This window comes from Aricia agestis, chromosome 5 (assembly GCF_905147365.1).
Source record: "Aricia agestis chromosome 5, ilAriAges1.1, whole genome shotgun sequence".
Lineage (NCBI taxonomy): Eukaryota > Metazoa > Arthropoda > Insecta > Lepidoptera > Lycaenidae > Aricia > Aricia agestis.
In genome coordinates this window covers 12,628,804-12,641,322 of record NC_056410.1, presented here as the reverse complement: position 1 = coordinate 12,641,322, position 12,519 = coordinate 12,628,804, and the positions used below count along the sequence as shown (strand labels likewise).

The window sequence follows — 12,519 nt, the reverse complement described above, 5'->3', positions numbered from 1 at the left end:
TGTGACGTACTTTATGGATAGTCCCTCTCCAAACTCTCGCGTAAATCGCCTTTGTAATAAAGCCTTTAGTTACCACATCATTAACCTTATAAAAGTACGTAAATCCAGCGTAAATTGATAATCGATAAAATTTTACATTAGTTATCGCTCGAATCTTGGTATGGTAAAATTATATTCAGGTAGGTACATTGTTTAGCAAAAAAAAACTTGATAAAATGAAAACCACCCGATTAATTTAGTAGAAAACTGAGCCAGTGTTGTAACATTATTATTTATCGATGTTTTAGTGAATATAGTAGGGAAGAACTTAAAAACCCAATCGAGCATCCAACCCTCGTTCTCTAATCTAATTTTGGCTGTGAAAATGTCACGATAATATAATCAATACAAGAACCGGAGCACTTATTTTAGAGACTTTGGCCACTAAAATACTACTTAGCCTCACCTTTAGAAAATAAAGTTGAAACATAGAGTAGCGCGCCTGCAATCAAAAGAGATATGATGATGTTCTGTCATCTGTGATCTGTCTAAGCGTAGGGCGGGGGCGTTCAACTTATCGATATTTGATTCTAGATTTTTTTTTTTTATGAAAGAAGGGGGCAAACGAGCAAACGGGTCACCTGATGGAAAGTAACTTCCGTCGCCCATGGACACTCGCAGCATCAGAAGAGCTGCAGGTGCGTTGCCGGCCTTTAAGAGGGAATAGGGTAATAGGGGAGGGTAGCGATGGGAAGGGAAAGGAATAGGGGAGGATAGGAAAGGGAATTGGGCCTCCGGTAAACTCACTCACTCAGCGAAACACAGCGCAAGCGCTGTTTCACGCCGGTTTTCTGTGAGAACGTGGTATTTCTCCGGTCGAGCCGGCCCATTCGTGCCGAAGCATGGCTCTCCCACGTATGTAGATGATGGAGATTTTGACATTACCTTTTGAATTAAACTAAATGAGTGGATTTCAACTTGAAAAAAAAGATAGCTTTCACCCTTGTGCCAAAAGCGGTTTGTGAAATCCAGTCAAATATTAAACAAAAATAATTCTAACTTGCCTTATCCAAAACTAAAGGTGGCATTTTTTTTAATAAACAACGCTACACGTATAATTTACAAAATCACAACTCAGAATATTATGTAATATGGGTTATAAGAAGTCAAAACTGTGTGAAAAAATATTTTAATGTAATTTTTACTGCAGAGTTTGATCTAATATATAAAATTCTCCTGTCACTGGGTGCGTGGTTGAATTCTTCTGAAACAGCTCGACCGATTTTCGCGAATCTTGGCGAGCATATCAGCTTGGGTTGAGAATCGGATAACATCTACTTTTTATATTGATAAGTGCATTTGTTGAATAAATAATAGCAAGCGGGGGTCTAAAAATCATGAAAATCGTGTGACGTACTTTATGGATGGTCCCTAAGTACTTATATCGAATAAGAGCTGGCGACCAAATCGGTCACGTGCCTTCAGCTTTATTAAAACTCCGTTAGCTACTTCTCTGAACAACCTTATCTAAAAATCTGCATGCTGGCAGGCCGTGGGCGGTGGGTGTGGATATAGTGGGGTGGGGCAAAAAATGTTAAAAAAATGTAGGCTTAGCGACTATATTTTTTTCCAAACAGCTGCTCTACGAGTATACATCCTGAGCACCCAAAAAAAATTTAAATCGATCGGGTGGTGGGAAGGGTTGCCAGCGTTAATTGAAAGTAGGAAAATAATAATTAACTATTTTCATGTGAGCTCAGCTGTGTTGGCCTTTTTTTCAAGAGCTAATCAATCGTGTTTTTGTAATTACTACTTTTACATCCGATATTTCAAGAGCAAAGTAATAATTTTCTTTTCGATAACCGACGGGCACATCTCTAGCTGCAGCTGCGGGAGCGGGAGTGGCGGGCTGCCCTCAGCTCGGCGCGAGGTTTAATTGAATTATGTGAATGAATCCGACGCTTCCGCCGTCATGCAGCCGGCACCCGTGCACCACCAGGATATATCAATTGCCGCTCCAAAACAATACTTTGTTTGTTTTGCTTTAAAGTTTCATCTATTAAAATTAATACGGAGGAATCTGTATTCGATCAACGCCGGTATAGAAAATATGTAACAAAAAAAAATAATTCAAAAAGGTATTTTTCTACTGGTAAAATAGCTAAGTTTTAAAATTAATAAGGTAGTGTAAATAAAAACAAGAGTAACTCGAAATTAAAATGCTAAATAATTCAATAAAACAAACAGATTAAAATTGTATACTTACAAATTAAGTCCTGAACCGCATTCGGCCAAAATCCGTTGTAAATAAAGTTTATAACCGGTGGAAATATCGGCACTCGGGGGAAGTTCACTGGCAACATTCGCGGCTGCGGGGGGACAGCGAGCCGGCCGCGCGCACTACCGAGCTGACAGCGTCTGCGAGCACACTGAGCGACTGCCACGAGCCGCGGTGTTGCCACTCTACGATTCCCTTTTCCCCGGCTTAACGGGGCCGGGCGATGTTATAATATTTTATGCATACATGCATTGTGGAAAATAAATACGAAAATAATAGTTTATTACGTGATTATCAGGAAGGATTCGATTTTTAGCAGCTATTTATTTCGTTGTGCTCAAAATGTTGTTTATATTAATTTTCCCGGTTTTATTAAACTATTGTTTATGTTAAATAGGTTCTATTCTTTGATAAATTAAAAGAAAATAATGAACAAACTCTTGGTAGTGATCTTAAACATTGACCTTGGAACATCATGATTATAGTCTAGAGCCGGAAATGTAAGTGTGAAAAAAATACGTCTAATATTTCTTAGTACACGTCTTTCTCTCAGTTATCTATGAAATAGTCAAATAAATTTTGCCATTTTCTGGGGAAAATTCACGAAGGTGGTATCCCGCGCCGTGTATAATCACTCCTCCCAACTGCTATCGTGCCCGGGCGCCCTACGTGATGGCTCTTTACTAATGCATTTATTATATAACGAGGGCTTCACATTGTACGATATCCACTGAATGTTATGTCAGACAACGTTCCAAAACACGTGCTTTTCTCAAAGCAGTCGATACATGTAGAATGTAGATACCTAACCCCTGCCAAGTGCCATGAATATAAACTATCATGGTCTATGGTTTAGGAAATTAGCTGTTTTTGCCATTGAATAAATAAATAAATAATAAAATACATTATTATATGTCTTTAAATGGTACTTTTTTACTTTAAAAACTAAAGCTCTGCGTAAAAATTGTGAAAATAAAATTAAATATTAAACTCTATTAATTGAGTTTGAAAAAATGCAGACTTCTTGTTTATTTTTGAGTGCCCCCAGAATGTATTAGGCTTTTCTAGAAAAGCTACAGAAGCTACAGAAGCTTCGCGACCCCCCGGGGGGTCGGGAGCCACAGTTTGAAAAACACTGTTGTAAAGTATTTCTCTGCTAGTTTTCATCAAACGGATAATAACAGCTTTATGCTGTATCGTAATATCGTTATAAGTTTCGTAATGTAGGAATTAGATGACGCCAAAATCCGTTTATCGCGCGCACATTTTTCCGGGGTGAAAAGTATCCTATGTTCTTTCCCAGGACTCAAAGTATCTCCACACGAAATTTCAGCAAAATCGGTGTGGCGGTTTAGGCTTGAAGGATAGACAGGCACACTTTTGGATTTATAATATTGGTATAATATGTATAATATACTAATATTATAAATTCAAAATGGTCAATGGTCATATTATATCCTCGTTTTGAGGGCACATCTTTAACCATCTCCCCTAGCATTGAAATACTTGGCGTTAATATATCAAGCGAAGTCCAATTTCGATACTATCTAGAGGGTAAGGCCAAGTTAACCTCGAAGAAGCTTGGTGTTCCTGTTGACAATAGGCATGATGACTATTTTTTTCTTATCGGTAATTGAAAGACACTTAAAAATATAAACATCGTTGAAAGAATGACTCTGATAGCTTAAAAATTCACCAAGATATGACAATTCAAATATCTCATAAAAAAGGCCTGCCCGAAACGCTCCATACAAAGTGCTACGAAAGTATGACGTCAGTCTTTCGTAGTTTGTACGCAACGGGAGACAACTTTGTTCGACAGGTATATTAAATATTGCGTTTATGAAAGTGGTTTCATAACAAAAGTTGTTTTTAGTTGCATAAGTTATCGAATTGTATACAAATATTAAGAAATTTAATTGAAAAAAAAATCCACTTGAATATCCAACTTTAAAGGCGCATAACAAAAAAAATACAAATGCTATCAAGATGAAATTTTTGAAACACTTATTTTTTACCGTGATTTCTTTATTTTATTAACAAAATTCGCTAATCTTTGACCTTGTCATCATCCCTATTCTTCAGTCCGCACCAGCGCCTACAACTCTACAAGGCGCAGGTCACATATGGAATATTATATTCCATATGTGACCTGCGCCTTATATGTGACCTACCTACCCAGACCTACCCAGAGATGAGAACAATAATTGTTCTCATCTCTGGGTAGGGGCGCCAAAATACCAACTGCTCCCTCTGGATCGTATCCAACGAAGAGCCGCTCGAATTGTTGACTGCCATAGTGTTTCAAACAGCTTGGACCCCTTGGAATTACGCCGAGATGTAGCTTCACTCTGCATCCTCCATCAGTTGTATCACGGGGAGTGCTCTGAGGAATTGTTCGGAATCATACCACCTGCAACTTTTCGCCGTCGACCCACGCGAAAAATATACCATCCTCATCACCTTGATGAGTGGCAGTCTTCCACCGTGCGTTTCTCGCGTAACATTCTGCCGCGCACTGTAAAACTCTGGAACAAACTGTCACCGGCAGTATTTCTGGACCTATATGACCTGCAAACCTTCAAGAAAAGAGCGTATTCCCTCTTAAAACGCCGGCAACGCACCTGCAGCTCTTCTGATATTGCGAGTGTCCATGGGCGATGGTAGTTGCTTTCCATCAGGCGACCCGTTTGCTCGTTTGCCCCCTTATTTCATAAAAAAAATATAATTAATAGGCGTAGTAAGTGCAGCAACCTACATCCAATACACAATAATATGTTATAAAGAGCATTTTTTGCATTGAACTTCTTGAGCAGAAATAATTAGAAAAGTTGGTGAAATTACCGGAATTTAATCAAATATTATAAATACTTATATTATGTAATTATAAGATACTAGATGACGCCCGCAACCGCGTTACGCCAAAATTAGTTTATCTCTCGGGAACCGTACATTTTTCCGGTATAAAAAGTATCCTATGTCCTCTCCCGGGGCACAAAGTATGTATCTCCATAACAAGTTTCAGCAAAATCGCATTTATTACTAATAATAGTATGGATTTGCATTAAGAATACTCACAAGCAATACCTTATTCTTGAAACGCACGATAATGACAATATTATAATGTAACCCAAATTATATTATGAGGATGGGTTTACTAGTGTTTTTTTTTTATTTAATTTGAAAATGTTTAAATATGTCGTTTTTTTTAAGTAGGTAGGTATGTAGCGTGCTTCGTATTTTTTTAATCAACAGCACCAGTAGGTATAACGCTCTAAACAAAAATCCCAGTAATAAATTATATTCCATTATGGTTTACTAAAAGGCTCGGATTGCCTTGTATTCAACCCTAGGTAGGTACTTAGCGAAATACTGCCAATAAAATTTTGACAATAATGTACAATTGTACAATGGTGAAAAAAATTTAAAAACGAGCTAACGCATCGCCTAATGCAAAACTGTCGCCTACCCTAAACAGCGATAATGGTAGAGTTGCGACTTGCGACTGCGTTGTCGACTCTATGTAAAATATGAGTATGAACCATAAAGTTAATATACCTTAGGTGTATTAACTTTATGGTATGAACCTAATAATAAAAGTATTAATAAAGAAAAACTTTAAAACTTCACAGATTGATATTCTAACAGAAATAATATAAATAAAATCTTGGATTCGGTTACGAAATTCAATTTCAGTGTTTAAGGGTTGACTTTTAACCTTTAACCTTTTGCTGGGTGGTTCTTACTTGTCCGTGAACTATATACGATCTAGCAGTAACATCATGTGATATTAATTAAAATTAAATAATAATTTCGGCACAATTTGATTTGGTAGTCTGCAATGATATTATGTGTACCAAAGGTTTCAATTTAGGAAACAATTTTTTAAGATTCTTTATCTTAGTAGGTACCTAATAAGTTATTTTAGGTACCTACTCTGCCAGTCCAATTATTATTAGTAAATACTAAAATATTTCGTTTCTTCCTTTTAAATTTGTGTATATCTCGTATGTATAGATACTATATTAATATTAAATTTTTATTTTTTATTTAATAGGTATACCTATTCGTTAACTTCAAATTTTTTTTCTAAATCTAATTTATTCTTGTTTATTCAACAAACCATTTCGGGCATTTCTGTTGCCTCGCATGCATAAGTACAATGTATCCCGACAACAACTGGTGTCGGGCTTTTAATTGGCATATTTTATCGACAAATGGGTTCCTAAATTTTTTCTTTCTCTCGGTTGTAAAATGGCAGGTCTATTTTAGTTTTTCTCGGGCTCTACTAATCTGAACGATACATCTCATGTAAATATTATAGCTAAACTTGTAGACTACGTTTATACAGACAATACGTTATTAATTTCGTGGAATAGAACCAAAGTTTAAGGAAAAAATGTGTATTTTTAAATTAATGGTTTTTTGTAAAAAATTAACCAAGTGCATTAAACTGTTCCTATTTTTATTTAAAAAAGATAGAGGAGGTTTTTATCTAAAATAAGTGATACTGGACTTCAATGCTGTCAGATAGTTAAAGTTATATCTAACGATTTGCTTAGGTCAGATTAGTATAGGTATAGTCTGTCAAAAAGGTGAAGAAATTAAAAAGTGGCAACATCATAGTGTCATCCCTTTCAAATCAATCTAAGAAAAATGGGAATATAAGAGTCCGAGAAAAAAAATTACAAAACTTAGAGAAAAAAAAATTTAGAGCCAATTTGTCGATAAAATATGCCATACATCTTAACATAAAAGGATCGGAAACTGGTGCCGAGACACATTGTAATATTATATATTCGCATATACCTATAATATTCGCGAAAACATTATTTAATAGAAATTGTTAAGTTTTTTAGAATTAAGACTCGACCATCGTACGAAAGTGGTTGGTCCCATTCCCTTTACCCCCGTAGTTCCAAAAGCCAACAACATAAATAATTCAACCCGAGAACTCTTTCGGCCTCCACCAGATAAAGGATGAACAGATTTGTGTTTTCCTTTTCAACTTACAATTGATTTCTTACTGTTTGTTCCTAAGAAATAATATGTAGTTTTCTTTAACATTGCGATGTTATGATAATATTATAAGCACAACTAGCTAAAATATCAAACAAACAAACATCGTCCTTCTCTCTTCACAGTTACGCGTCTTTCATATGCCAGGTGAAAAAGAACGACGCGGAATCAGCGAGAAGTAAGTTTTTTCTTAATAGCTCGATAAATAATATACATTTTGAATATCAGCTTGTACAGTACCTCGGTAGTTGAATTGTATATTATTTATTAAAATGACAGTCGTGGTTATTCATCATGGCCCAGCGCGAAGAGGGGCCTTAACAAAAATGTCCGCAGCGACAGGTCGGCCATCTATTTACATGTAAAGGTTGAGCGAGGAGCTAAATGCACATTGCAACTTGACTCAATTTCCGCGTAACCCGGTCAAGGCTGGAGCTTACCTGCCGCTTAAATATAGAACATTTTCACCACTTACTACACCAATATTTTACTAACCGTCAGAGTGAACTGGGTGGTTGGCCAGCGCTACTTACATAAGCATTTTAATACAATCATGATTAGTTCAAAGGTGGATTTTATAATCTTACCTATAATAATAATCGACCAAGTGCGAGTCGGACTCGCGCACGAAAGGTTCCGTTCCGGTATAGAGCGAAAGTAGACAAAAATTGTGTTTTTTGTATGAGTGCCCCCCTTAAATATTTACTTTTATTTAATTTTATTCTTAATTATTAAAGTAAGTAACAATATAATTAAGTTTTTTGTAAAAATGTCAAGTGCCTAGCTGTTACCATTATTGATTACGAGCTAAAAAGGCCAAAAAATCACTTTTCTTGTATGGGAGCCATAAATATTAACTTTATTTTATTTTTAATATTTGTTGTTATAGCGGCAACAGATATACATACCTAGTCTGTGAAATTTTCAGAAGTCTAGCTATAGCCGTTCTTGAGTTACAGCCTGGACAGACAGACAGACGGAAAGACAACGAAGTCTTAGTAATACGATCCCGTTTTTACCCTTTTGGTACGGAACCCTAAAAATTATATCAAACAAGTTAACAAAATATTTTCGTATGCGAACAAAATTATTATTCCAACCATATTTTTACAAATAAACTTTATTATTCTTATTCTTTGCTCCCTTCGATGTATTATAAAGTTTTTTTTTATCTTATAAATCAAAAGAAAGCACGAAAACTATGGGTTCATAATTATATCTAAGTACTATAAACTCATTTTTAGTAGGCATAGTTAACCAAAACCTTTAATATAGGGAATTGTCACAATTTAGTAGATACTATATTATTATACATAAGTAATTTTGATGATAAGAAAATGTTACACATGTAATATTATGTTAATATTAAGTTTATGAATTTTTAGTTACCAAAAGTTTGCAGCGGGCAAGTCTACGCCGCTGCTACGCCGTAGCGCCACGTAGCGCCACGTAACGCCTCATTGTCAAGGGGCAGGTTATCAAATAAAAAACCAAAATTAATGAAACAAATATATTTCATCACGAAATTAATTACCCAACAAATCCATTATCAACACGTTTCAAACCTTTTTCATCAATTATAATAGGAAATGTGCCTTTTTTTAAAGTGCCAAATATTCTTTTAGTGTGCCGCGGGGTGTCGTTACCTTGAGATCATCTAAGGAGGTTGTAATAATGTTTGAAATGAACAGTATCGCCACGTGCCCATTCAGTAACCACACCCCGGGGCACTTACGCCTAATGGTAACACTACAACACACACATTTATTGCACATTTAGAAATTTCGTAAAGTGTTTTTTGTCTTTTTATATTTTTTTATAATTTTGGAGATCCGAGACATTTACTATAATTTTGCACATCGATATTAAATGAAATAATGTACACAATAGCTTTATTTTAAAATGTGGCGCAATACACACCCAAAATATCGAACTATACCTAAGTTAATTTTGGACAATGGACACGAGATTAGAAATGAATGGACCTTTATACAGATACATCGTGAATTAAAAAACTTGAAACTCGTATATAAAAGTTAAAAAGTTCATCGTGGTAAAACTATAAACAGGACTCTCTGTTCAACAGCAATAGTTATCTGAAATATATTAGTTAAAAAAAATATATTATATGATATAACAGTATGTATTAAAACTAGTGTTTGCGCCTTATTGTAATCGTCGTGTCGGCTCGTGCGGCCTACGGGTTCGAGTCACATTATTGCTCTTTTATTTCGAGCGTGCATTAAGGTCACTAAAATGGCCGCTTGCGATCTTTTCCCTGCCAAAATCGTCACGAAACGAACGGAAGTCGGATCGATACGAGCGAACACGTCGACGGACAATCAAACGCAAACATTTTTCAACAAAAACCTTTCTTATTCTAAATATAGAAAATGAGACTAAGATAAAAGACGCAGGTCTTTCACGGATTTATAAATAACAGCGTAAGAAATTGTACATTTATATTACCTATAAGTAATGTCATATTCTACACCAATATAACTCCATCGATAAGGCCATAAAACAAGTTAACACATAATTAAATTATAAGTGACTCTAAGCGTCAAAAGAACTCCGCCTACCTACTCGCTACCGAGTGCCGGACGCGGCCGGCGCACGGCGACGCAATACCAAGCGATAAATTAAGGTCGAACAATTAATACCGAACGTGTAATTTCTTATTTTAGCCAAACTTTACATTAATTTTGAGTAAAACGAAGACTACCGAAACTCTAACACTCCTAAATAATCGTCACTTTGGTTTCCAGACATAAAGACCAACGATCAATTTCGGGCGAAACGAATCGAAACACTTAAACCGAGTTATTGCTGATGTTGCTATATCGTATTAACATTATTTATCTATGGAAGCTTCGGTAAATAAAACGTCTCTGTAGAACAGTTTCTATCACATATCATTACACTTGTAGCACCACGCGGTTAATAGACCCATCTACGACAACTACACTTACCTCTATTCGTCGTTTGTATATGGACATGTATAAAAATGAATACATCTGAAAAATAATTTAAGATCGGTATATAAAAACATTCTGTACAAGTCGTGCTTTAAAAATTAAATAAACTCTTTTATTATCTCACTACTAATCTATTGAGACTGCGTTTGGTTGTAAAATCAATACCTAGTCGTTAACATTAATTATTGACTGCAAAACGTCTGGCCTACGTTACTTCTACCCAAAAATCAGTCTACATTCGATCGTTGGCTAGGCTGTGGAGAGATGTCGTTCGTCGCTCTGTATCAACTTATAGTAATATCACAATACACAGCGCGCGGCTCGGCAGCGGAGCGGCCGCCCGCGGGCTCGCATCCCAAAAATCAGTACAACTACACCTTAAGCAGGCTTGTCTATCGTTGTCATTCGATGCAGAGTTTCACAATGTTTCGTTACACGTATATTCAGTAAATTACATTAAAATAATAGAGTCTCGAATGACACCGGAAAAACGAGTGTTGCATTATCCTGGAAATAAAATTTGTCAAGTTGAACGCGGAAACGAAAGTTTTCTTTGGACGGAGATTAATTATTTATAAAACTTTACAAAACGGCTGTTGTAACGTGTATTGTGCGTGAACGTTACGTCCTCGTAAAACTAAGTCAATAAATTCAAGATCCTCTCACACCTATGTCAAAACTATAAAATAACTAAACGTAGAGATAAATAATGCCCACAAGTTCACAGTCTAATGGAAATTACTGAGACGTCTGCTTCGAGCAGCCCCCCTCGTGTATTACGTTTTTTTCGAAGAAAAGTGTCCAACTTCAAAACAGAAATGACTTAAGTGCTAATTACTAGTATATCACATTCGACCTGGTAGTCGGCGCCGCGGGCGACGCGACTCTTGTGCTCGAAGTATTTTAGAATTTGAATTTTGAAAATTACAAATTACGATACCTATCGTAGGTGAAAGTATATTATAGAAAGACCACACCGAGTTACACTATAATAATTAAAATATAACGTGAAAACGACCACTCAAAGAAGCTGCCCGAATTAATTGACGTTTAAAAATCTTTCCTAGTAAATCTAAAACGCAGTCTTCACATTGGTGAACTAACGCTATAAATTTTCCGATAGATTTTGAAATTTCCAAAGTTTATAAACAAAATTGGTTTCTCTTCCTTTTCTACAAAGTATTAAGTAATGAAATAATTATTATTGTTTCGCGTGGCAAAGTCGCGGCTCCTTTGAGTGGTTTTAAGCCTACGTCATAGAACACTAATTTACACCACAACATCGAATCACTACCGCGGATATAATTATAAAACAGTCAACATCAATTTTGAATAATTAGTTTATATAAAGACACTGCCAAATATCTACATAATATACACGGAGACGAGTCGTGACTCGTGAGCCTCGACAACACGTCAATTTACGAGATAAATATTTACGAAATTATGATTTTAAATAAAGGAGAATGGCAGATGCACAGCGTACGTTTGTTAGACTAGCACCCTTTGCGCGGGACTCGCTCCATATTACATGAGAGCAGCGGGCAGTTGACGTATCCCATGTCCACACTGCGCAAGCAACATTCCTTAACTCAGTGGCCAGGACTTGCCGGTGTCCTTTGACTATTTTTCGACGGTTCGCGTCGTTTTTTGGATACATTGAGCAAATTAGAACACGCCACCGAAGACTCTTCTGCCGCTCTCCTTTACTTCTACAAAATATAAACATTTAATGTTTGTCCGAATATGTTTTCACGTTATAGGTATTGCGAATAGAGTATTTAGGTAGTAAAAATAATAATTCAAGAGTATTGCTTCTCGTTTATACTAAACGTTTTCTACTACCTAATTTTGACTTACAATTTATATCCCTCTGGCTTTTTTGTAACTTATTTTAAAATATCTACTTCCCCTACGAACGTAGAATTAAATCGAGCGAGTGACTTTCAAATGTAGTACCAGCTAGGAGGTGGTATATTTTGCTACCGTACAAATAAAACTTGAAGTTTGTTCGTTGTACTCAGTTTAGTAAATATAAAAACAAAAGCGACTTCAAGTAAAACACGACTCGAGTCTATTTAACAATATAGGTACCTAATGCCGCTGTCTGTAAAACGATAAACATGATCCTCTTATTTATATTGTATGTTAAAATATTATAGTTACGTAAAAAAAATACCCGCCCGCCTATCCAAGCGAGTTCTCCTCCTATCGGTTACGTTTCATTAGGTAATTGACAGTTACTTAAATATCTAAATATTCTGG

The 12,519-nt window shown here is 35.9% G+C and overlaps 1 protein-coding gene across 1 annotated transcript in view; it reads right to left on the bottom strand.

Moving 5' to 3' along the window:
- LOC121727416 (acetylcholinesterase-like) overlaps positions 1 to 2,401 on the bottom strand; it is a 96,660-nt gene extending 94,259 nt beyond the window's left edge. The window contains exon 1 of the mRNA XM_042115259.1: positions 2,246 to 2,401. The gene's annotated coding sequence lies outside the window, so the exon portion shown is untranslated. The remainder of the gene's footprint in view (positions 1 to 2,245) is intronic.
- Positions 2,402 to 12,519: the final 10,118 nt, after the last annotated feature.